The following is a 23,629-nucleotide window of genomic DNA, read 5'->3' as shown; positions in this document are numbered from 1 at the left end:
GTTCACACCTATATGTCTTCTACTGCTACTCAGTCTTCACTAGAGACCTAATTTTCCCTTAAAACACTTTATGATCATCTATCTGATAAGGAGTTGCTACCCAGAATATATAAAGAACTCTCTACAACTCAACCACACACACACACACACACACACACACACACACACACACACACAAAACAATTTAAAAATGAGCAAAGGACTTGAATAGACACTTTTCCAAAGAAGATATACAAATGGCCAATAAGCTCATAAAAAGATGCTCAGTGTTACAAGTGAAATGCAGGTCAAAACCGCAGTGAGATATCACCTCACACTCATTAGGATGGCTATTACAAAACAAAAACAAAGCAGAAAATAACAAGTGTTGATGAGGATATGGAGAAACTGGAAACACTTGTGCACTGCTGGTTGGAATATAAAATGGTGCAGCTACTGGCCGGGCGCAGTGGCTCACACCTGTAATCCCAGCACTTTGGGAGGCCGAGGCAGGCGGATCACGAGGTCAGGAGATCGAGACCATCATGGCTAACACAGTGAAACCCTGTCTCTACTAAAAATACAAAAAAATTAACCAGGCATGGTGGTGGGCGCCTGTAGTCCCAGCTACTCCAGAGGCTAAGGCAGGAGAATGGTGCGAGCCCGGGAAGGGGAGCTTGCAGTGAGCCAAGATCGCGCCACTGCACTTCAGCCTGGGCAACAGGGAAAGACTCCGTCTCAAAAAATAAAATTAAATTAAATTAAATAAAAGTGCAGCTCCTATGAAAAAGAGTTGGCAGTTTCTCAAAAATTTAAAAATATATTTACCTTATGATCCTGCATTTCCACTTCTGGGTATACACCCAAAAGAAAGCAGTAACCCTAACAGGTGTTTGCAGACCAATGTTCATAGCAAAGTTTTTCACAAAAGTCAAAAGGTGGAAGCAACCCAAGTGTCTGTTGATGGGTAAATAGATAAACAATATGTGGTGTGTGTGTGTATATATATATATATATAATGGAATATTATTCGACCTTAAAAGAGAAGGAAATTTTGACATATGCTACAACATGGATGAAACTTGAAGTCATTATTCTAAGTGAAATAATGTCATCATGAAAGGACAAATATTGTATGATTCCACTTATGTGAGGTGCCTATAGTAGTCAAATTCATAGAGACAGAAAGTAGCATGGTGGTTGCCAGGGGTGCGGGGAGAGGGGAGCAGGAAGTTCTTATTTAACGTGTACAGAGTTGCTGTTTGATATGATTTTGAAAGTTCTGGAGGTGGATGGTGGTGATGGTTGCACAACAATGTGGATGTACTTAATGCCACAGAACTGTTCATTTAAAAAATGGTTTTACTGGTAAATTTTATATCTATTCAATCACAATTTTTAAAAAACACTGTTAGGAACTATTATCCATATAACTTAAAATATGATCCGAATTATTATATGTCTCATGTGAAACAGATAATGAGACATACAGCACAGATGACCCCAAGGTACTAACCAATCCCTGCTCACAAACCACAATAGTTAATGTAATTTGCATGGCATGGTTATCCGTTGTTTTACTCATAGATTAAAAATTTAGACAGATAGAATATTGCATTTAGGTCTCTTTTCTTTTGCAACCCTGGTAATATTACAATACAGAAGGCTGGAGCCAAAAAGGAAGCAATGGGGTTCTGTTGTGCCAGGAAGTTACCCCAAAACAGAAGCACCTGTTATCCAACTAATGTATGATGCAACCGTGCTTAGGGGAGTTACAGTGCTACAGCAACAGTTGTCCAGGGCCTACATATTCAGATCCTTGGTGTATCCAGATCATTTTGCTGTGCAGACTTTCTTTTTGCAAAACAGTACATGTACTGTACAAAACCTTAAGAGAATCATAAGCACTTTTTTAATAGGAAAGGTGATCCGTATTTCAAAACATTTTCATAATTTTATCTATTTTTTACCAAGATAGTGTAGTCACGCTTTTCTTGTGAGTAAATGGTTGGTTGTTACTTATATATTTATTTTTACTTATTTATTTAATTTTTTTTGAGACAGAGTCTCACTCTGTTGCCCAGGCTGGAGTGCAGTGGCACGATCTTGGCTCACTTCAACCTCTACCCACCGGGTTCAAGCCATTCTTCTGCCTTGGCCTCCAGAGTAGCTGGGATTAGAAGTGCATGCCACCACACCCGGCTAATTTTTGTATTTTTAGTAGAGATGGGGTTTCACCATGTTGGCCAGGCTGTGGTTGTTATTTAATATGTATATTATGAACTGGGTAAACTAGCAACATTTCTGCAAGAGATAGTTTAGAAATGGAAGCACAGCTGGGCGCGGTGGCTCACGCCTGTAATCCTAACACTTTGGGAGGCCGAGGTGGGCGTATCACCTGAGGTCAGGAGTTCAAGACCAGCCTGCCCAACATGGCGAAACCCCGTCTCTACTAAAAATACAAAAGTTAGCCAAGTGTGGTGCACTCCTGTAATCCCAGCTACTTGGGAGGCTGAGGCAGGAGAATCGCTTGAACCTGGGAAGCAGAGGTTGCAGTGAGCTGAGATTGTGCCACTGCACTCCAACCTGGGCAACAGAGTGAGACTCCAAAAAAAAAAAAAAAAAAAGGAAAGAGAGAAAAAGAAATGGGAGCAACTCTTTAGTATTTTTCTTCTGTGTGTGGGTTCCCTTGCTGCTTACTCATTGCTGTCCTGTATGCTGTTTTTCAGGTCCCAAATGCCACCTGTATCTAGGAAGCTTTCGTCCTTGACCAAATCCTGGAGCACTATGCAACTTTCCCAGCCCCAGTATAGAAGCAGCAGTATTAATTCGCAGGGTGAACACAAATGAATCAGTGAATACAATGATCTTCTACTTTGGTTTCTTATTCTTGCAATTGTTTTGCCAGTGTAATAGTGTCACTAGGTAAGTTACATGTAGTTCTTCGGCTTTCAATGGCTTATCATTGCCTCAGAGGCTTCTGTATTATCCTTCAGCTATTTGTCTTTGAAATGAAGCAGAAGGAAAGCCTGCCAGTGATTTCTTGGGTCCCCTTTATTCTCCCAAATTTTAGAGAAATGGTACATATCTAGAGGTCTTTGGTAAAGCAAAATTTGCTTAATAATAGAGTGTGTTGTAGAATCCCAGAGGTTTCTAATGTTTTCTGCAATTGTCTCTTGTTCATGTAGAATTTCTCTGGACCCTGTAGCCGGCAATCATTACCCCTGTCAGCACTCTCTCTTTACAGACTCTAATGCTCCCTCAGCTCAACATGGCATCCACCTCCTCAAAACCTTCCATCATAGTAAACATAAGACTCGGTAAACACAAACAAACAAACATCTTTCAAACATGCATATTCAGGTACTATTTTCATAGTTCGAATTCCTGCAAGATAGATCAAAGGAGTCATGCAGGCTACAGTTTAATCCAAGGTAGCATTGAATTACTAGGCATCCAGTTTTCATGCAGTGTTTGAGGGTTGAAAGAATACTCTCACAGAAGTTACATCATCCCAAAGTGGTAACAAGATTTGATTAATTAGGAAATATTGGACATTTATATGAGTGGAATTATCATATTTCCTCAAATATGTTTGTGTTTACCGAGCCTTATATTTACTCTGATGGAGGGTTTTGAGGACGTGGATGCTACGTTGAGCTGATGGAGCATTAGAGTCTGTAAAGAGAGAGTGTTGAGGAAATACGATAATTCTACTCATATAAATGTCCAGTATTTCCTAATTAATCAAATCTTGTTATCACTTTGGGATAATGTGACTTCTATGGGAGTATTCTTTCAAGCCCACCTTTGGCCTGCATTATGTGCCTTTAAGCCACTGCTTTAAAAGCATGTAGTAGGGAACACGCTTGGCATATATAGGCAGGTGCGTATCCTAGCAGCCCAGTCCAGCACGGACATATGACTCCATCGGTGGGGTTCCAAATTCATATTAGTGTTGTCTGCTTGCCAGGTGGTATACAACGGTGTGGTAGTACTGAATTCTTTCCTTTTACAATGCTGTTTTCCATCTGGCTTTGATTCTTTTTTTTTCATCACAAAGTATACTTCCGAAAAAAGGAATATTACTTTATCAACAAAGACAGGCCATCTTAAATCAACATTTAAAAAACTAGATTTAATTTGCAAAATTCTAAAGTAAATTTTGGATGTTTTTCTATATGCAAGTTACTTTCACATTTGAAAGAAGATTGACCCGTTTATATAGTGAATACATTTACCTGTGGAACACTACAAATATAAAAGCTCTGTCAAAAGGAGGCTTTCTCCCAGTATTTTTTCTCCATTCTTTCTTTGTAGAATCCCTAGGTTTTAGTGGGCCTCTCTCTGTCCAGAAACAGACTGTATTTCTCCCCTTCCCTTGTAGCTTGACTTAGCCATGTCTGTCCAACAGGACATAAGCAGGAGTGGTGCACGGAATTTTCAGGAAATGTCCTTAAAGGGAAAAGGTTCTTCTACTTTTCTCCTTCTTTCTGGCTACAATGTGAATGTGAGAGCTGGAGCGTGAATACGCACCTTGGACTCTGAAGTGGAAACCATGTGCTAAGGATGATAGAGCCAAAGATAAGAGCCCGGTTTCCTAGCATCATGGGACGGCATGTCACCTCTAGAGAGACTACTACCTCTCTAGAGAGATTTTTAATGTGAGGAGTTAGAAAATAATCTGCTTTTTTGATAAACCACTGTAATTTTTCATTTACTGTTACTCCTAGCTAATCTAATTTAAATGGGTAAACCTCAAATATGGGAAGAAATGATCTCCTTTTGAAAATACACCATACTGGCTGGGCGTGGTGGCTCACGCCCGTAATCTCAGCACTTTGGGAGGCCAATATGGGTGGATCACCTGAGGTCAGGAGTTTGAGCCCAGCCTGGCCAACATGGTGAAACCCCGTCTGTACTAAAAATACAAAAAGTTAGCTGGGCGTGGTGGCGGGCGGCTGTAATTCCAGCTATCGGGAGGCTGAGACAGGAGAATCTCTTGAACCTGGGAGGCGGAGGTTGCAGTGTGCTGAGATGGTGCCACTGCATTCCAGCCTGGGCAACAAGAGCAAAACTCCATCTCAAAAAAAAAGGAAGGAAGGAAGGGAGGGAGGGAGGGAGGGAAGGAAGGAAGGAAATAGACCATACTGTACTCCAAGTTATTTAGTTTGGCCTAATGGTAGCGTCTCCATGAAGTAATTCAAATCTGAATGATGTTTCTATAATAAAAAAAATCATAGCAACAATACAGCTCACTCCAATTTCTCTTTCTGAGGGCGTCAGTACCTTGAATATGATGTTCACTTCCTTTGAATAAATAGCATCTTGAAAAGCAGAAATAGAGTATCTAAAGCAAACTCAAACCTGCTTTGGAAAAAAAAAAAGGCAAATTCAGTAACATTTCCAATGCTTGTGTCTAATGCGATTGTGAAAACAAAAATTAGTGTTATGGGTAATTTATGTCCTGACGAATTCAAAAGATTGGGTGTTGAATTAATGGTGAGTTTTGTACTGAAAAGGATTGCTGCTGAAGTGCTGGCCGTTTTCTTTCTTGACCTATATGGTAATTGCATATATTTGCTTTTAATTATCAATTAAACTGTATGTTTATGTACTTTTCTGCATTGTATCTCATAAAGGATTAAAGAAGTGAATTTTGTGGTTTCTTTTTAAAATATACCTTTTATTTTTAAAAGCCGATTTTTTTTTTTGACAAGAATAAAGGTAAATTACAAATTCTTATTATTGTGAGTTTCTCAACCAAAAATATATTGCTTTGCTTAACAAATTGTTTAATCAAATATATGTGATATTTTAGTGGAAGTCATCCAGTAGTTTTAACTAAGGATAATCTCAGAAAGTTATCAGGCTTTCTATGTATAGAATCTCCTTAGCTAAACCCATTAATATATTGGATCTAGTTGAAGTACAACCACCTCAACTCTTTTATAGAATAAGGTTAGAAAAAAATGGATGGATAAACCAAATTTTAAAAGTTGCAGGCTGGGCGCAGTGGCTCACGCCTGTAATCCTGTAGTAGGACGAGCGGCAGACAAAACTCCTCAGACACCAAGTTACAGAAGGAAGGGGTTTATTCGGCCGGAGTCATCGGCAAGACTTCAGTCTCAAGAGCCGAGCTCCCGGAGTAACCAATTCCTGTCCCTTTTAAGGGCTCACAACTCTAAGGGGGTGCATGTGAGAGGGTCGTGATTGAGCAAGCAGGGGGGAAGGGACTGAGGGCTGTCTGCACCGGTAATTAGATCGGAACAAAACAAGATAGGGGTTTTCACAGTGCACTTCTTTTTTTTTTTTTTTTTGAGACTGAGTCTGGCTCTGTCGCCCAGGCTGGAGTGCAGTGGCCAGATCTCAGCTCACTGCAAGCTCCGCCTCCCGGGTTTACGCCATTCTCCTGCCTCAGCCTCCCGAGTAGCTGGGACCACAGGCGCCCGCCACTTCACCTGGCTAGTTTTTTGTATTTTTTAGTAGAGATGGGGTTTCACCGTGTTAGCCAGGATGGTCTTGATCTCCTGACCTCGTGATCCGCCCGTCTCGGCCTCCCAAAGTGCTGGGATTACAGGCTTGAGCCACCGCGCCCGGCCCACAGTGCACTTCTATACAATGTCTGTAACCTATAAGATAACAGAACCAATTAGGTCAGGGGTCGATCTTCAACAACCAGGCCCAGGGTGCGGCACCGGGCTGTCCACCTGTGGATTTCATTTCTGCCTTTTAGTTTTTACTTCTTCTTTTTTTGGAGGCAGCAACTGGGCATAAGACAATATGAGGGGTGGTCTCCTCCCTTATTCCTCCCTTTTGAGACTCTCACTCATTTTATTAATGGGAGTTCTCACTTTCATTTTCACTACCCATGTCTTCTTGCAAGACAGATGGATATCGATTTATATAGTACATTTGTGCTGAAGCATTTTGATGAACTAAGGTAGCAATGAAGCTTTTTATCATTCGAAGAAGTACAGGTATCAAACAAGGGAGCAGTAGGCAGGTTCCTATTATTATCATAACTCTTATGATAAGAGTTTTAAATCCTCCTAGCGCTGGGAACCATTTTCCAAACATGGTCCCAGGGTCAAATCCATGCCACACTTGCACAGGCACATGTGCCAGTTTTGCCATATCTCTAACTATGTCTTCTACTACTTGCCCTTGATTATCTATGTGTAGGCAGCAATTAGTAAGGTTAAATTTCCTGCAGATCTCTCCTTCAGCTGCTAGCAAGTAGTCAAGAGCTAATCTATTTTGATAGATAGCATTTCTCATCTGAGTTTCTTGCCGGGCCAGAATAGTCAAGGCTCTGCCGGTTTTATTAGTGATTATTTCTAAGACAGCTTGTAACCGTATGATTCGGTTGATCATGTACGTGGGGGTCCGGTATCCCCACGAGCCATCTTGTGCCCAAGTAGCAGGCCCATAATGTTGTATGATTCTCTCAGGGGGCCATCATCATCTTTCCAATTTCCTATAGCTATGCTTCTCTTTCCACGGGAAGCATAGACAGGGAAGCCCAGGAGTTTGCCTCTTTTTATGGGCAGTAGGAAGAAAGATGGTTTAATAGTGCCAATAGCACAACTACCTGCCCACTGGTCAGGTAATTTGGCATAAGCTTGATGCCCACATATCCAATACAATCTAGTGGGGACTGTCCAGTCCCGGTGGGATTCCGGGTGGGTCCACACGGTTTGCAACTTTGGGAATTTGCTAAATGGATTCCTCTCTGTTTGATTTGAACTCCACCAAGTGACTGTTTTTGTGGTACCATTATACAGTTTCTGTCCCACACAACTAAGTCGTCCTACAGGGTGAGTGAATTCTTTTCCTTCTCTAGCTATCCAATAATTGAGGCTTTTAGGACCCAGAAATTATCAGGGTGATTCTTTTGAGCTGGAAATTCATCAGGAACTGGGTCTGTAGGCACTAATTATTGGGCTTCCATGGCCATTGATCTCCCATTACAGTTCCTCCACATACATAACATGAAGTGACATTGAGAGACTGGGCTACATGCTCGGCTAATTGCAAAAACAAATTTCTTGTTTTTTCTGGAATTTCTGGTACTGGTACATTTGGCTCATCATAGAAAGTTTGAAACACTGGCTCAGGAGAGCCTTTGTAAACTTCTCCTCGAACCAAGATATTTACTCGAGGATCCAGTCTGGCCCCGTCAATTCCTAAGATCACACACTCCTCTTTTTTCCAGCAAGGATCAAGGGTATTGGTTATTACTAGCTCTAAGGGGTTACACTGTCCCTTAGTACAGGAAGGGCCATTTTTTCCTTTCTGAAGGTGGACTGGATCCTTTTCATCATTTTTTTTTTCTTTTATCCAAGTGGCCTAAATGACACAAGACCAACATTTACATTTGTTTCCACACAGTCCTAATTTATGACAGATGTACTTATTTTCTGCCATATAGCCTCTTTTCTAATTAAGACAACCACACCTTATTCCTAACTTATTACTATTAATGATAGCACAGGTATCAAATTTTAAGGTGACTTGTTTGGGCACCCTTTTTTTCCTTCTGTTTTGGCTAACACTTTATTTATATCGTTTATGAGCCCCCAGCAGTCCTCAGTCCTTAATCTTATTTTAAAAACTGTGGCCATGGGACGCTCAGATGGGTCATAACACACATGAGGTTGGTCATTTCCTGGGCTACATACCTTGTATAGAATAACATTATACAAACAAGTTCTTTTTAGAGTTCCAGTACACTTATAATAACTGTAAAATAATAGGACCGTAGCAACCTTTTGTCCTACCTCGGTGACTTGATGTATACACTGGGAACAGCCCTCAGTCTGAGGAAGGTCAGTTGAAGTCCTTACTGTACAAGTCCAAATTTTAAGGAAAATGAGTCCCGTGATGAGTTTCCTCATGATTTGGCCGGGCGTGGACCAGTCAGCTTCCGGGTGTGACTGCAGCAGGGCTTGTCGTCTTCTTCAGAGTCACTTTGCAGGGGCTGGTGACGCTGCTCCCGTCCACGTACAGCTCCCAGTCTACTGATGTTTGAGGATGGTCTCGGAGGTTGGGCCTGCTAGAATAAACTGAGTCCAACACCTCTACACGGTTATGTTCAACTGGGCTCTCTGATACCGGGAACAAGGTGGCGGGGTTTAGGGTGTTGCAAACTTCAACGATTATGTGGGGATTTTCACATAGCAAGCTTTGGCACTTGGTTAATCTAGCATTTTTTAACCAATGATGTCCTTTGGTATTTATTACCACAGCATGGGGGGGCTTTATATTCAGGTTTTGCCTAAGGGTTAGTTTATCTGCTCCTCGTGCTAACAGGGCCTTTGCTGCTAGGGCCCTTAGACCTGGGGGCCGGCCTTTGGAAGCTCTGTCTAGTTGTTTTGAGAGATAGGCCACTGGCCTTGGTCAGGCCCCATAGTCCGGGTTAAAACTCCAACTGCCGTTTTTTCTCTTTCTGACACATAGGGTATAAAGAGTTTTGTCAGGTCAGGTAGCCTCAGGGCTGGGGCCGACATGAGTTTTTCTTTCAACTCATGAAAAGCTCGTTGCTGTTGGTTGTAATAGATGTAGTTTATCTAATCTACATTTTTATTAACTGTCACCTACTAAAATATTGACTCAAATCCTGCAGCTGTTTGATTTCAAGCTTTAAATTGATCTGATATTCCTCGTGGGACTCCAATTGTGTGTAAATAGACATGAGATTTGAAAGACCCATAAGGGGCTTCCCTCGTTTATGATGTCTTATTATCATTATTTTTCCTTCTGGTTGATGAAATGCCAGGGTGAATGGGATAGCCAATTGGACTAAAGCACAAGTGCCACTCCAGTTATTCAGCAGAGTGCCCAGTAAAGGTCCACCACACTACCACCACACATCCGCTCAGGCATGAACAAGGGCTGACTGATTGATAAGCTCTTGAAAATTCTTAAGCTCACTGCATCCTTTCAAGTCTCCAAGGAGTGCTAAGTTTCCTCCCTGTCGTGAGAGACACAAAGTGAACTTAGTGTTGGGAGACAGAAGCTGGATGGCCCTTGGGGGCTGACCCGCAGGGACTTTAGGATATAGCAGAGAGAGCTTGGCATAACTTATTACTCCAGGCTGTAGAATCCTGGAAAAGAGCTATCATGCAGCCTATGCCTGGTCGACTGGAGGACCACCCTAGTGGAAGGGGGACGGTCTGGGCCTCTGGCCTGCCATGTGCAGAAGCATAACAATTGCTTTTGTTTAATGTGCAGATGGAATATTTGATCCATTTTAACCAGGCATTTGCATCTTGGTATCCTGTCTTAATTGATAAAGTTTGTTTTAAGTCTTTTTTTTTTTTTTTTTGTTGAGATGGAGTCTCGCTCTGTCGCCCAGGCTGGAGTGCTGTGGCTGGATCTCAGCTCACTGCAAGCTCCGCCTCCCGGGTTCACGCCATTCTCCTGCCTCAGCTTCCCGAGTAGCTGGGACTACAGGCACCCGCCACCTCGCCCGGCTAGTTTTTTGTATTTTTTTAGTAGACACGGGGTTTCACTGTGTTTGCCAGGACGGTCTCGATCTCCTGACCTCGTGATCCGCCCGTCTCAGCCTCCCAAAGTGCTGGGATTACAGGCTTGAGCCACCGCGCCCGGCCTGTTTTAAGTCTTTAACTTCTATGATCCTCTAGTAAAATGAATGTATGGTTTTAGGGAAATTACAAAAACCGGTTGGGGCAGTCCATCCTTGCTCTTTAGTGGTCCACAGAACGTTGGACCAACTATGGCATGAAAGCTGTACATTGGGGGGCAACACTCCTGGTTGGCACTGGGGTCTTTATCAAAATCTCCCCGGATTAAATGGTCCTAGTTTACTAAAGCCTACTCTGAGGACAGTCAGGAGGGACAGAAGTACTTTTCTGAAGTAGAAAGCTGTCTTTGACTTGGCAAGTCCTCACAGGGTGTAACAAAGCAAGCATTAAATGCAATAGTTTGAGGCGAAATTGACTTGGTTATATTAATAACTAGATGGTCAGCAATAGAACGAGGAAAGAAGAAAGAGTAATAGAATAGATTAAAAGAGTTAAATTTTTCTTAGCTTTAGTTTGGTAGGGTTTTTGTCAGGCCTCTGAGCCCAAGCCAAGCCATCGCATCCCCTGTGACTTGCACGTATATGCCCAGATGGCCTGAAGTAACTGAAGAATCACAAAAGAAGTGAAAAGGCCCTGCCCCGCCTTAACTGATGACATTCCACCACAAAAGAAGTGAAAATGGCCAGTCCTTGTCTTAAGTGATGACATTATCTTGTGAAATTCCTTTTCCTGGCTCATCCTGGCTCAAAATCTTCCCCACTGAGCACCTTGTGACCCCTACACCTGCCCGCCAGAGAACAACCCCCCTTTGACTGTAATTTTCCTTTACCTACCCAAATCCTATAAAACGGCCCCACCCTTATCTCCCTTTGCTGACTCTCTTTTCGGACTCAGCCCGCCTGCACCCAGGTGAAATAAACACCTTTATTGCTCACACAAAGCCTGTTTGGTAGTCTTTTCACACGGACGCGCATGACAGTTTTCCCCTGGGACTATGGCCCACAACTCTGGAGGGGTTGGCGCTTGGTGTGATGAGTCCATCCTTTTTTTTTTTTTTTTTTCCCTTGCTGTACGAACAGCAGTCTTGTGGTTAGCAGCACAAGGTAGGGTCCTTCCCAGGCTGGCTCGAGATTTTCTTCTTTCCACCTTTCGATAAGAATGTGATCTTCAGGCTGGTGTTGGTTTACTGGAAATTCTAGCGGTGGTACATGTGCTAAAACTTTTAGTTTTTTTTGTTTGTTTGTTTGTTTTTTGTGAGAAAGGAAAGTAGAAGATAAATCAAGTGTATGATTTTTAAGAAATTGACCTTTTGTTTTAAATGTGGGGACCTTGGCAGTGGACTTTATAGTCCTTAGTGCCTTTTTACTGAGAAATTTCCTTTAGCACCTATTTTTATTAGTTTTTAAACCAAAGAAAGCCAAACACCATTTTACATTTAACAATGCTTCTCATATGATTTTTATACCAGATAAGCTAAATTTTATCTTTATATTAGTGTGTTATTAATGTTAAACCTAATTTTAATAAAACCTTGTAGACATATTCATTTAATTTTTAATGTTTGACCATAAGGTAAGATTTTATAGACTCTTTTTAATCTTTTAAAATTTTTGCTAAAGAGCAGGCTGGTGCTTTAAGAAAAACCTGTTATGCTTTTACTTTAAAACCTGTTATGCTTTTACTTTAATGTCCAGTTCACAGAAAAACTGGATGATACTTCTTTAACTTTAGCTAATATGTTTACACAATGTTCTTTACAATTAACGTTTTAAAACTTGCTTAAACCTTCAAAACAATAATTTTTAACTTTTTAATGTAGGTAAAAATATACATTCTTATGCCTCCTTATAATCCTTTTACCAAAGGTATATTTTGCTTTTCTTATACACCTTGCACATAAACTGTTTTGTTTTGTTTTTTTTTCAATAGTTTTACATTCAGGAGGCCTAGTTACTTTTAAATTGTAAAACATTTTTTGCATAAATTCCCTTTTTTAACACACATATTTTTATAACTTTTTTTTTCATGACTTTTACAGGCAATTTTTTTTAATATGCCTTAACTTTCTGACTTATTTCAAACATTTCTTTCTTTAAACAACCAGTTAATTTATTTTAGGACAAGAATTTACCATATAACACTCTTTTTATATAAATTCCGCCCCCCCCCCCTTTTTTTGATTTTTTTTTTCCGAAGATGATAACCATTCTTTTCCAAAGCGAACCTTTTTTTTTTTTTATGTCTGTGGACTAGACTGTCTAAGGCCACAAGATTAGAAGTTACTATAATACATGTCACACTGTTTAACTACTTATATATCTCTCTCTTTGACTTCCCTTTTGCCTCTGTCTCTTCCTCTCTCTCTGCCTCTGTCTCTCTCTCTCTCTCTCTCTCTCTCTCTCTCTCTCCTTGACTCCCTTTTTGTCTGTCTCTTCCTCTCCATCTCTTCCTCTCTCTCTCTCTTTGCCTCTTTTCCTCTCTGTCCCTTTCCTTTCTCTCTCTCTGCTGGTCTCTCCTTGCCTCTGCCAGCCACTTATGCTGCTGTTCTCTCAACCACTGTGTGTTGGGGGCGGGGGATCTAAAACAAGCTGGTCTGGGTTCCCTGACTTACAGGTTACCTTGTGCCATACCTTTGAAACAAGGGACCTGTCCACGCTTCCTTCTAATGGCCAACCTACCTCTAATGCTGGCTAGTCAATCTTACACAAAGTTTTAAGTTTTCCTGGTGTCATAGTACTCCATAGTCTCCCTTAAATCCTTTTTTTGAAATTTTTCAACATAGTTGCTAGAGCGGTGGGCTTACTTTGTGCCTCACCCATGTTTCCTCTAGACAAAACACCACGCTCACACCACACGCACACCACAAAACAAAGAACTGGTAAAAAAGGGCACATGCACACTTTTGTAGTTTACACCAAACCAAAATCGAAACCAAAATCTGAGTATCCAGAAATCCAAGCCAGGTCAAAACCAAAACCAAAGTATCAAGCAATCCAAGTCAAGTCAAAAACAAAAACCAAAGTGCTGGTACAGGCACACCGTGGGTGATCAGGCCATGCTTCCACTCAAATGGAGTAGGCAAGTTCCCAAGACCAGTCCTGTCAAGCAATTCAAACCAAGTCAAAACCAAAAACAAAAACAAAGTGCTGATAAAGGCACGCCCTGGGTGATCAGGCCACGCTTCCACTCAAATGGAGTGGGCAAGTTCCCAAGACTGGTCCTGTCAAGCAATTCAAACCAAATCAAAACCAAAACCAAAGTGCCGATAAAGGCACACCAAGGGTGATCAGGCCACGCTTCCACTCAAATGGAGTGGGCAAGTTCCCAAGACTGGTCCTGTCAAGCAATTCAAACCAAATCAAAACCAAAACCAAAGTGCCGATAAAGGCACACCAAGGGTGATCAGGCCACGCTTCCACTCAAATGGAGTGGGCAAGTTCCCAAGACTGGTCCTGTCAAGCAATTCAAACCAAATCAAAACCAAAACCAAAGTGCCGATAAAGGCACACCAAGGGTGATCAGGCCACGCTTCCACTCAAATGGAGTGGGCAAGTTCCCAAGACTGGTCCTGTCAAGCAATTCAAACCAAATCAAAACCAAAACCAAAGTGCCGATAAAGGCACACCATGGGTGATCAGGCCACGCTTCCACTCAAACGGAGTGGGCAAGTTTCAAAGACTAGTCTTACCAAGTTTTAGATGTCCAGACTCCAAGTGCCCGTTCCTTCCTGGTGTTCAGCCACTGCGTTGATCCTCCACCGGGGCCTGCCACACACTGCTCTGGCGAGGCGACCCACCGGGGCAAATGCCTACCCGGGAGTGCTCGCTCTCAGGATCCGCGTCGCTCGCTCGAGTCTCCTGCAGGGATGTTCCACAGGGCATGCTTAAGCCGCCTAAGGAGCTGCCTACACCATCCACCATTCACCTGGCTTCCTGGTCAGGGAACCAAGAAATGTAGCAGGACTAGCAGCAGACAAAACTCCTCAGACACCAAGTTACAGAAGGAAGGGGGTTTATTCAGCCGGAGGCATCGGCAAGACTTCAGTCTCAAGAGTTGAGCTCCCAGAGTAACCAATTCGTGTCCCTTTTAAGGGCTCACAACTTTGAGGAGGTGCATGTGAGAGGGTCCTGATTGAGCAAGCAGGGGGGAAGGGACTGGGGGCTGTTTGCACCGGTATTAGATCGGAACAAAACAAGATAGGGATTTTCACAGTGCACTTCTATACAATGTCTGTAATCTATAAGATAACAGAACCAATTAGGTCAGGGGTCGATCTTCAACTACCAGGCCCAGGGTGCGGCGCCGGGCTGTCCGCCTGTGGATTTCATTTCTGCCTTTTAGTTTTTACTTCTTTCTTTGGAGGCAGCAATTGGGCATAAGACAATATGAGGGGTGGTCTCCTCCCTTAATCCTAGCACTTTGGGAGGCCAAGGTGGACGGTTCACAGGTCAGGAGATCGAGACCATCCTAGCTAACATGGTGAAACCCCATCTCTTCTAAAAATACAAAAAAATTAGCCGGGCAGAGTGGCGGTTGCCTGTAGTCCCAGCTACTTGGGAGGCTGAGGCAGGAGAATGGCGTGAACCCGGAAGGCAGAGCTTGCAGTGAGCTGAGATCACCACTGCACTCCAGCCTGGGCAATAGACAGAGACTATGTCTAAAAAAAAAAAAAAAGTGCAGTACCAACTTTTTTGTACAGTTTACCTATATAACAAGTTTACCTATATAAAAAATCCTGCACATGTACCCCTGAACCTAAAAAAAAGTTAAAAGAAAAAAAAAAATGTTGCAGTAAGGTTCTAAGACATCCTTCCATAAGAAATATAACTAATAGGCCGGGCGCGGTGGCTCAAGCCTGTAATCCCAGCACTTTGGGAGGCCGAGACGGGTGGATCACAAGGTCAGGAGATCGAGACCATCCTGGCTAACCCGGTGAAACCCCGTCTCTACTAAAAAATACAAAAAACTAGCCGGGCGAGGTGGCAGGCGCCTGTAGTCCCAGCTACTCTGGAGGCTGAGGCAGGAGAATGGCGTGAACCCGGGAGGCGGAGCTTGCAGTGAGCTGAGATCCGGCCACTGCACTCCAGCCTGGGTGACAGAGCGAGACCCCGTCTCAAAAAAAAAAAAAAAAAAAAAAGAAATATAACTAATATAAAGTCCTACTCATAGCTTGATTAAATAAATAATGAAAAAAGGCTGGGCGCGGTGGCTCACACCTGTAATCCCAGCACTTTAGGAGGCCGAGGCAGGCGGATCACGAGGTCAGGAGATCGAGACCATCCTGGCTAACACGGTGAAAGCCTGTCTCTACTAAAAAAAACACAGAAATATTAGCCGGGCGTGGTGGCGGGCACCTGTAGTCCCAGCTACTCCGGAGGCTGAGGCAGGAGAATGGCGTGAACCCGGGAGGCGGAGCTTGCAGTGAGCCAAGAGGGAGCCACTGCACTCCAGCCTGGGCGAGAGTGCGAGACTCCATATCAAAAAAAAAAAAAAAAAAAATTAAAAAAAAAAATTTAACGTCCATAGAATGACTCTAAGGTATTTGGAACTTTCATGAAATTTTACATAAAAACTTGGGTTTATTTTATAATGTCTATTTTTCTATAGAGAGTGTTCATAGCTTACTTTGAACTCAAAGGAGTGATTGAAAAAAGTTAAGAACTACTGATTTAAGGCAAGGGGATAAAAATATGGGATTGACTGTTATCCTTTCTTTCATATTTGGTACTGGCTACAGTTTACTTCCCACTTAATATAGATAACACACGGAGAGTAGAGGTTCCACACAATGCATGGCTTAGTTACTATGCTAAGCATTTTTCATATCTTTAATCTTCACATTGCCCTTGAAGACAGATATTTGTATCCCCTCTGTGCAAACAGGGAATCTGAGGAGCACACAGATCAAGCATAATACCTCGGATCACAGGGGCAGTAGAAGCGAGGAACTAGAACTTGAATCGAGGACTGTTTAGATTCAAAATCTCCCTATAACATTGGGCAATTTAGGTGTTTATTACCCAGTATGGGTGAGACATAAAAGAGAATATAGCCTGAGCATATTTATGATTTTTTTATTCTGTAAACTGAACAAACCAAACAAAATATCAGAGTTTAACAGATGATATAGGAATTTCTGTTGTTGAACTGACAGAGTACAACATTGATGAAGATTTGTTGCATGCAGAACTGGCTGCAAATAGAAAAAGACCAAGTAGAAAAGAAAAAAAGTGAAAAATTTCTACCTGAGATTTTGGATAGAGGCTGGGCACAGTGGCTCACACCTGTAATCCCAACACAGGAGTTCAAGACCAGCCTGGGTAATATAAGACCCCCGTCTCTATGAATAATAATAATAATAATAAAAACAGCTGGGCGTGGTGGCCCACACCTGTAGTCTCCCGTACTCAGGAGGATGAGGTGAGAGAATTGCTTGAGCTGGGGAGGTTAAGGCTGCAGTGAGCAGTGATCGATCTACCGCACTCTAGCCTCAGTGATAGAGTGAGACCCTGTCTCAAAAATAAAATATCTTTTTAAAATTGAAATTTTATTGTATTTTATTTATTTATTTTTGAGACAGCCTCACTCTGACGCCCAGGCTGGAGTGCAATTGCACAATCTCTGCTCACTGCAACCTCTGCCTCCCGGGTTCAAGCAATTCTCCTGACTCAGCTTCCCCAGTAGTTGGGGTTACAGGCATGCGCTACCATGCCTGACTACATTTTGTATTTTTAGTAGAGATGGGGTTTCACCATGTGGGCCAGGCTGGCCTCGAGCTCCTGACCTCAGGTGATCTGCCTGTCTTGGCCTCCCAAAGCACTGGGAGCTTTATATAGGCATGAGCCACCATGCCTGGCCTAAATAGAAATTTTAGATAGAAATCTAAAATAGAGAAATGGTATTATTTGCTTGTACCAATTTTGAAATAATTCTGTAAATAATTTTACAGTAGTTGCATTTAGCTGGTGAGGCCATTTTTGTTTTTGTTCTTTCTGAAGTTTTCTGAACTTTCTAAATTTTCTACCGTAAATGTAAAAATTGATTTAAAATATTACATATTTCCATAAAGTCCCAAGAGCAGTTAATGATGTAGTCAGCCACTCTAGAGAGCACTGTGAAGTTGTCATCATAGAGCACTTTTGATACATAAGATCAGGATACTATTTTATTTTATTTTATTTTTTGATGAGAGAAGCTGAAGTAGCCATTTGTGGTTCACTAGGATTTTTTATTGCAACAAAAAACCCCACAACAAAAATCAACTCTGGCTATATTAAGCAAATGGAATGTATTGGAAAAGCTTAGAGAACTCCTGGAAAGCTGGAAGAACCAAGCTTGGAGAAGGAACAGGAACCAAGTTGCTCTCATGGGTCAGGAAGAAAGTTCTCAGCAAAATTAATGCAGCAGTAACAAGGCTTTGTCAACCTGTGTTTTCATAACAGTGTTTTTTTGTTTCATTTTGTTTTTTGAGATGGAGTCTGGCTCTGTCGCTCTGGCTGGAGTGCAGTGGTACGATCTCTGCTCACTGCAAACTCCGTCTCCCGGGTTCAAGTGATTCTTCTGCCTCAGCCTCCCAAGTAGCTGGTGTGCACCACCACACCCAAGCTTTTTTTTTTTTTTTTTGTATTTTTAGTAGAGACAGGGTTTCACCATGTTAGCCAGGCTGGTCTCTAACTCCTGACCTCAAATGATCAGCCCACCTCGGCCTCCCAAAGCGCTGGTATTACAGGTGTGAGCCACTGCGCCTGGCCCACTATTTTCTTGCTAGTAAAAAATGGCTATCAGTTCTTTCTATGCACATGTATGCCCCTTTGCAGTGTGATTTTGGAACGCCTCCCATTAGGAGGCTGAATCTATTTTTCCACTCCTTAAATTTGGATTTAACCCTGTGACTTGCTTTGGCCGATGGACATTAGCAAACATGGTGCGGCTTAAAAAGTGCCTGTGCACAAGGGCTTGCCCTCTCTTGCTGCTGGGAACTCTGCTACTCCTGCTAGTCTCGAAGGGGATAAAAGAGTGCATAAAGAGAGGACCCAGCCATGCCAGGCAATCCAGCCTCTCCAGGTGAGGCCCATACTCCCAGAGTGACCTCAGCTGACCCCATGTGAGCAAAAACCACTCAAATTTCTGACCCACAGGATTGAGAGCAAATGATTGGTAGCTGGCTGCTTTAAGCAACTACATTTTGGGAGTGATTTGTTACATAACAAAGTCTACGACCATTACTAAATAGTAGATATCATTATATTATTGTTCAAATAGAAAAATGTTACAAGGCATTAGCACACACGCATGATAAGGGGTGAATCTTTTCAGAAGTATAAAATAAATCTGGCTGGGTGCTGTGGCTCACATCTGTAATTCCAGCATTTTGGGAGGCCAAGGCGGGAAGATTGCTTGAGGCCAGGAATTTGAGACCAGACTGAACAACAGAGCAAGGCCTCTGTCTCTACAAAAAATGTTTAATAATTCACCAGGTTCAGAGATGTGTGCCTGTAGTCCCAGCTACGTCGGAGGCTGAGGCAGGAGGATAGTTTGAGCCCAGGAGTTCAAGATTAGAGTGAGCCATGAATACATCACTGCTCCAGCCTGGGCAACAGAATGAGATCTTATTTCTAAAAAATAAAAAGATTTAAAAAATAAAATAAAATACAAATCTAACATGTCTTTGTTTTTATACTAATTTATTATACATTTGAAAGGCTTACAGTTTAAAGGGAGTATAAAGAAGCATAACACTTAGATATAATTAATTCACTGGAATTCAAATCTTCACAGTAATTTAATCCAGAGGCCAGCAAACTACTGGCTCAGGGTCCTGACCCTGGCCATCCTGGTTTTTTTTCTGGGGTTTTTTTTTTGAGACATCGTCTTACTCAGTTGCCTAGGCTGTAGTGCAGTGGTGTGATCTCGGCTCATTGAAACCTCCGCCTCCTGGGTTCAAGCGATTCTCCTGTCTCGGCCTCCCGAGTAGCTGGGATTATAGTCACCCACCACCACACCCAGCTAATTTTTGTATTTTTAGTAGAGACAGGGTTTCACCGTGTTGGTCAGGCTAGTCTTGAACTACTGACCTTAGATGATCTGCCTGCCTTGGACTCCCAAAGTGCTGGGATTACAGATGTGAGCCACCGCACCTGGCCAGCCACCTGTTTTTGTAAATAAACTTTTATAGGAACATAATCATGCTCACTCATCTACATATTGTCTATGCTTGCTTTCAAACCACAACAGCAGAAATGAGTAATTGAGACAAAGACCACATGGCTACAAAGTCTAAAATATTTACTTTCTGGTCTTTTACAGAAAAACCTTGTGGACTCCTGTTCTAGTGCTCACCACTACAATTCAATAAGTGTTAGTTATTGACTGGGCAAGGTGGCTCATGCCTGTCATCCCAGCACTTTGGGAGGCCTAGGCGGGCAGATCACCTAAGGTCAGGAGTTCAAGACCTGCCTAACCAACGTGGTAAAACCCCGTCTCCACTAAAAAAAAAAATACAAACCTTAGCTGGATGTGGTAGTGGGTGCCTATAGTCCCAGCTCCTCAGGAGGCTGAGGTGGGAGAATCGCTTGATTTCTGGAGGCAGAGATTGCAGTGAGCTGAGATTGTACCACTGCACTCCAGCCTGGGCAACAGAGTGAGACTCTGTCTCAAAAAAAAAAAAAAAAGTGTTAGTTATCATCATCATCGCTATGATTGTAGCCCATGGGATGCAGTGGAAAATGATTTTGCCTTGATGAAAAAGTAAATACTTAAAACTATAACTATTTCAAATAGTCACATGAACATTGGAGTCAACAGATAAAGAGAAACACTCTTCTCCTTTTCTGAGTAAGTACAAATACAAAAAGCTTGCCTTGCATTAAAATGTATTTATTTTCCAAGTCCACATATATAATTTGTACATAATTGGGAAGACATGATACTTTTTTTTTTTTTTTTGAGACAGAGTCTCATTATGTTGCCCAGGCTGGAGTGCAATGGCGTGATCTTGGCTCACAGCAAACTCTGCCTCCTGGGTTCAAGCCATTCTCCTGCCTCAGCCTCCCAAGTAGCTGGGATTACAGGTGCCAGCCACCACGTCCAGCTAATTTTTGTATTTTCAGTAGAGACGGGATTTCACCATGTTGGCCAGGCTGGTCTCAAACTCCCAAAGTGCTAGGATTACAGATGTGAGCCACCATGCCCGGCCCAGATGTGATACATTTTAAAACATATCGGATCACCATTAACCAAAATCAGCTTTAAAAATATAAAAATAATAATATAAAATATGGACTAAAAAACCGAAATTAGTCTATCTTTATTATGTGAAATTTAATTGTTAGTGGTATTTAGAAACCATATTAGTTGTTATCAAAAATGTTTAGATGTGTATTTCTATAGATGAGTTCCATATTCTAGGACCCTCAGAAAGCAAGAATAATCCAGGAGAGGAAGGAATTTGTTTTGCCTCCTTTCATTTTATTTCTTCTTTTTGACTTTCTTAAACTGATTGAGTTTTTCTTTAATTCTGCAAAATTTAAGTATTGCTCTCCTTTATTATTTTTCTTTCTTTCTTTCTTTCTTTTTTTTTTTTTTTTTGAGACGGAGTCTCTCTCTGTCACCCAGGCTGAAGTGCAGTGGTGCAATCTCAACTCACTGCAACCTCCACCTCCCGGGTTCAAGCAATTGTCCTGCCTCAGCCTCCTGAGTAGCTGGGACTACAGGCACGTGCCACCACGCCTGGCTAATGTTTGTATTTTTAGTAGAGATGGGGTTTTGCCATGTTGTCCAGGCTGCTCTTGAACTCCTGACCTCAGGTTATCCACCTGCCTTGGCCTCCGAAAGTGCTGGCCTATTTTTCTTACTCCCTTCTAGAACTTGTGATTGACTGGCATTTGGAACTCTGATTTACTGCGAATTACATTCCACATCTCTTAGTCTCCTTTCACATTTTCTGTCCCATTATCTCTTTTTAACTGTGTTTATTGCATAGCCAACTCATTTTATCTCTAATTTCAAGTATTGATGCTTTTATTTCTAGAAGTTCTGTATAACTTTTTAAAAATATCTGGTTCTTTTTTCTAGCGTCTTGTCTCCTAGTCATATGTCTGATACCCTCTTTTATTTATTTAAGCAAATTATGCTTAATTATTTTGTATTTCAAATCTGAAAAGTTAAACACCTTTAGTCTTTGCAAGTCTGATCTTACTGTTTATTATTTCACTAACTTGTGCTTGTTTCTTCATACATTTTGTGTTTTCTGATTGTGAGTTAATGTTTGTTATAATTTTTTTTTTTTTTTTTTTTTTTTTTTTAGACGGAGTCTCGCTCTGCCACCCAGGCTGGAGTGCAGTGGCCGGATCTCAGCTCACTGCAAGCTCCGCCTCCCGGGTTCACGCCATTCTCCTGCCTCAGCCTCCCAAGTAGCTGGGACTACAGGCGCCCGCCACCTCGCCCGGCTAGTTTTTTGTATTTTTTAGTAGAGACGGGGTTTCACCGTGTCAGCCAGGATGGTCTCGATCTCCTGACCTCGTGATCCGCCCGTCTCGGCCTCCCAAAGTGCTGGGATTACAGGCTTGAGCCACCGCGCCCAGCCTAATGTTTGTTATAAATTTATCTCTTGCTATTCCCTGAAGCCTGGGTTTAAGTTGGGTTCCTCCACGTGGATTTACATTTACTTTTTCCAGGGGCCTACGAACACATTGGTTATATGAATCAATGCTTTAAAATCATAAGAGGACATGCTTACTATTAGAAATTCTCCAGGAGAGAAAAATAATTAAAAAAAAAAAAAGAAAAAAATTCTCAAGGAAATTCTTACGGTCAGCCTGCATTCAATCAGAGTCAAAGGCTGAAACAGACAAGTTTCATTACTTTTCCACTTTGGGGATAATGTTGCAAGATTTAACAAATAAAAAATACAGGACATCAGTTAAATTTAAATTTCAGATAAACAACAAACAAATTTTTAGTCTAAGTATATTAATTTTCTATAGATGGAGCATTTTCTAGTTTATCCACTGTAGTGTCTTTTTTCAAAGTTTCCACTTTACGTTGGGTATCTGATCTGAATTTCCACCTTGCATGGTGCCTTGAGTTGTAGCTGTTATACGTCTCTTGTCTAGAGAAGTCAGCAAGTGCTTTCAGGATAGCTGTTGCTTTATTGAATACTTAGCTCTCTGGATTTGTATTTTCTTATTTTTATTCTTTTTTCACCCTGAGGATTTTCCTTAATTTCTTGACTATTGAACTTTGCTCTAAATATTAGTAGGAGAATTTGTTAACAACTTACCTAAGTTGTTAAACTGGCTTGACTTGGTGGCTTACACCAGTAATTGCAGCATTTTGGCAGGCCAAGATGAGAGGATTGTTTGAGTGCAAGAGTTCAAGACCAGTGTGTGCAATATAAGGAGACCCCATACCTACAAAAAATTTGAAAACTTAGCCAGGTATGGTGGTGCATACTGGTGGTCCCAGCTACTTAGGACGCTGAGGCAGGAGGATCACTTGAGACTCGAAGGTTGAGGCTTCAGTGAGCCATGATTGTGCCACTGAACTGCAGCCTAAGTGTCAGAGCAAGACCCTATCTCAAAAATAAAAGACATTAAACTCTTGCATTTTCTCATTGTCTGAAGTTTATGTGTTCAATAGTGCTTAGTGACTTTGTTTAAAGTCCATAATTAGCACAAAGTGATCCTGTATGTCTTCTTATCTTGTCCATTTGGAATTGTTTATACCACTGAAAAAAATACATTTTTAAGAAATACATTGGAATTCCATTCAATCAATGTTTTTGAAAAGGAAGAAAAATACAGTCACATAATTTTATAATAATCATTACCAGGCTCCTTGTTTATGTGTATAATTCTACATAAAAGAATCTTCTTGCCAGGCATGGTGGCTCATGCCTGTAATCCCAGCATTTTGGGAGGCTGAGGCAGGCAGATCACCTGAGGTCAGGAGTTCAAGACCAGCCTGGCCAACTTGGTGAAATCCCATCTCTACTAAAAATACAAAAATTAGCAGGGCATGGTGGCACATGCCTGTAGTACCAGCTACTCCAGAGGCTGAAGCAGGAGAATTGCTTGAACCTAGGAGACGGAGGTTGCAGT

At 41.8% G+C, this 23,629-nt stretch overlaps 1 long non-coding RNA gene across 1 annotated transcript in view; it reads left to right on the top strand.

The window, feature by feature from the left end:
- The first annotated feature begins 2,774 nt into the window (after nt 1-2,774).
- Nucleotides 2,775-23,629, top strand: part of LOC141407660 (uncharacterized) — a 50,391-nt gene continuing 29,536 nt past the window's right edge. The window contains exon 1 of the long non-coding RNA XR_012417559.1: nt 2,775-2,904. This is a non-coding gene — a long non-coding RNA (uncharacterized lncRNA). The remainder of the gene's footprint in view (nt 2,905-23,629) is intronic.

Source organism: Macaca fascicularis, chromosome 9 (assembly GCF_037993035.2).
Source record: "Macaca fascicularis isolate 582-1 chromosome 9, T2T-MFA8v1.1".
In the NCBI taxonomy this organism is placed as follows: Eukaryota; Metazoa; Chordata; class Mammalia; order Primates; family Cercopithecidae; genus Macaca; species Macaca fascicularis.
Note: the sequence above shows the minus strand (reverse complement) of the source record. Positions and strands in the feature narration are given on the sequence as shown.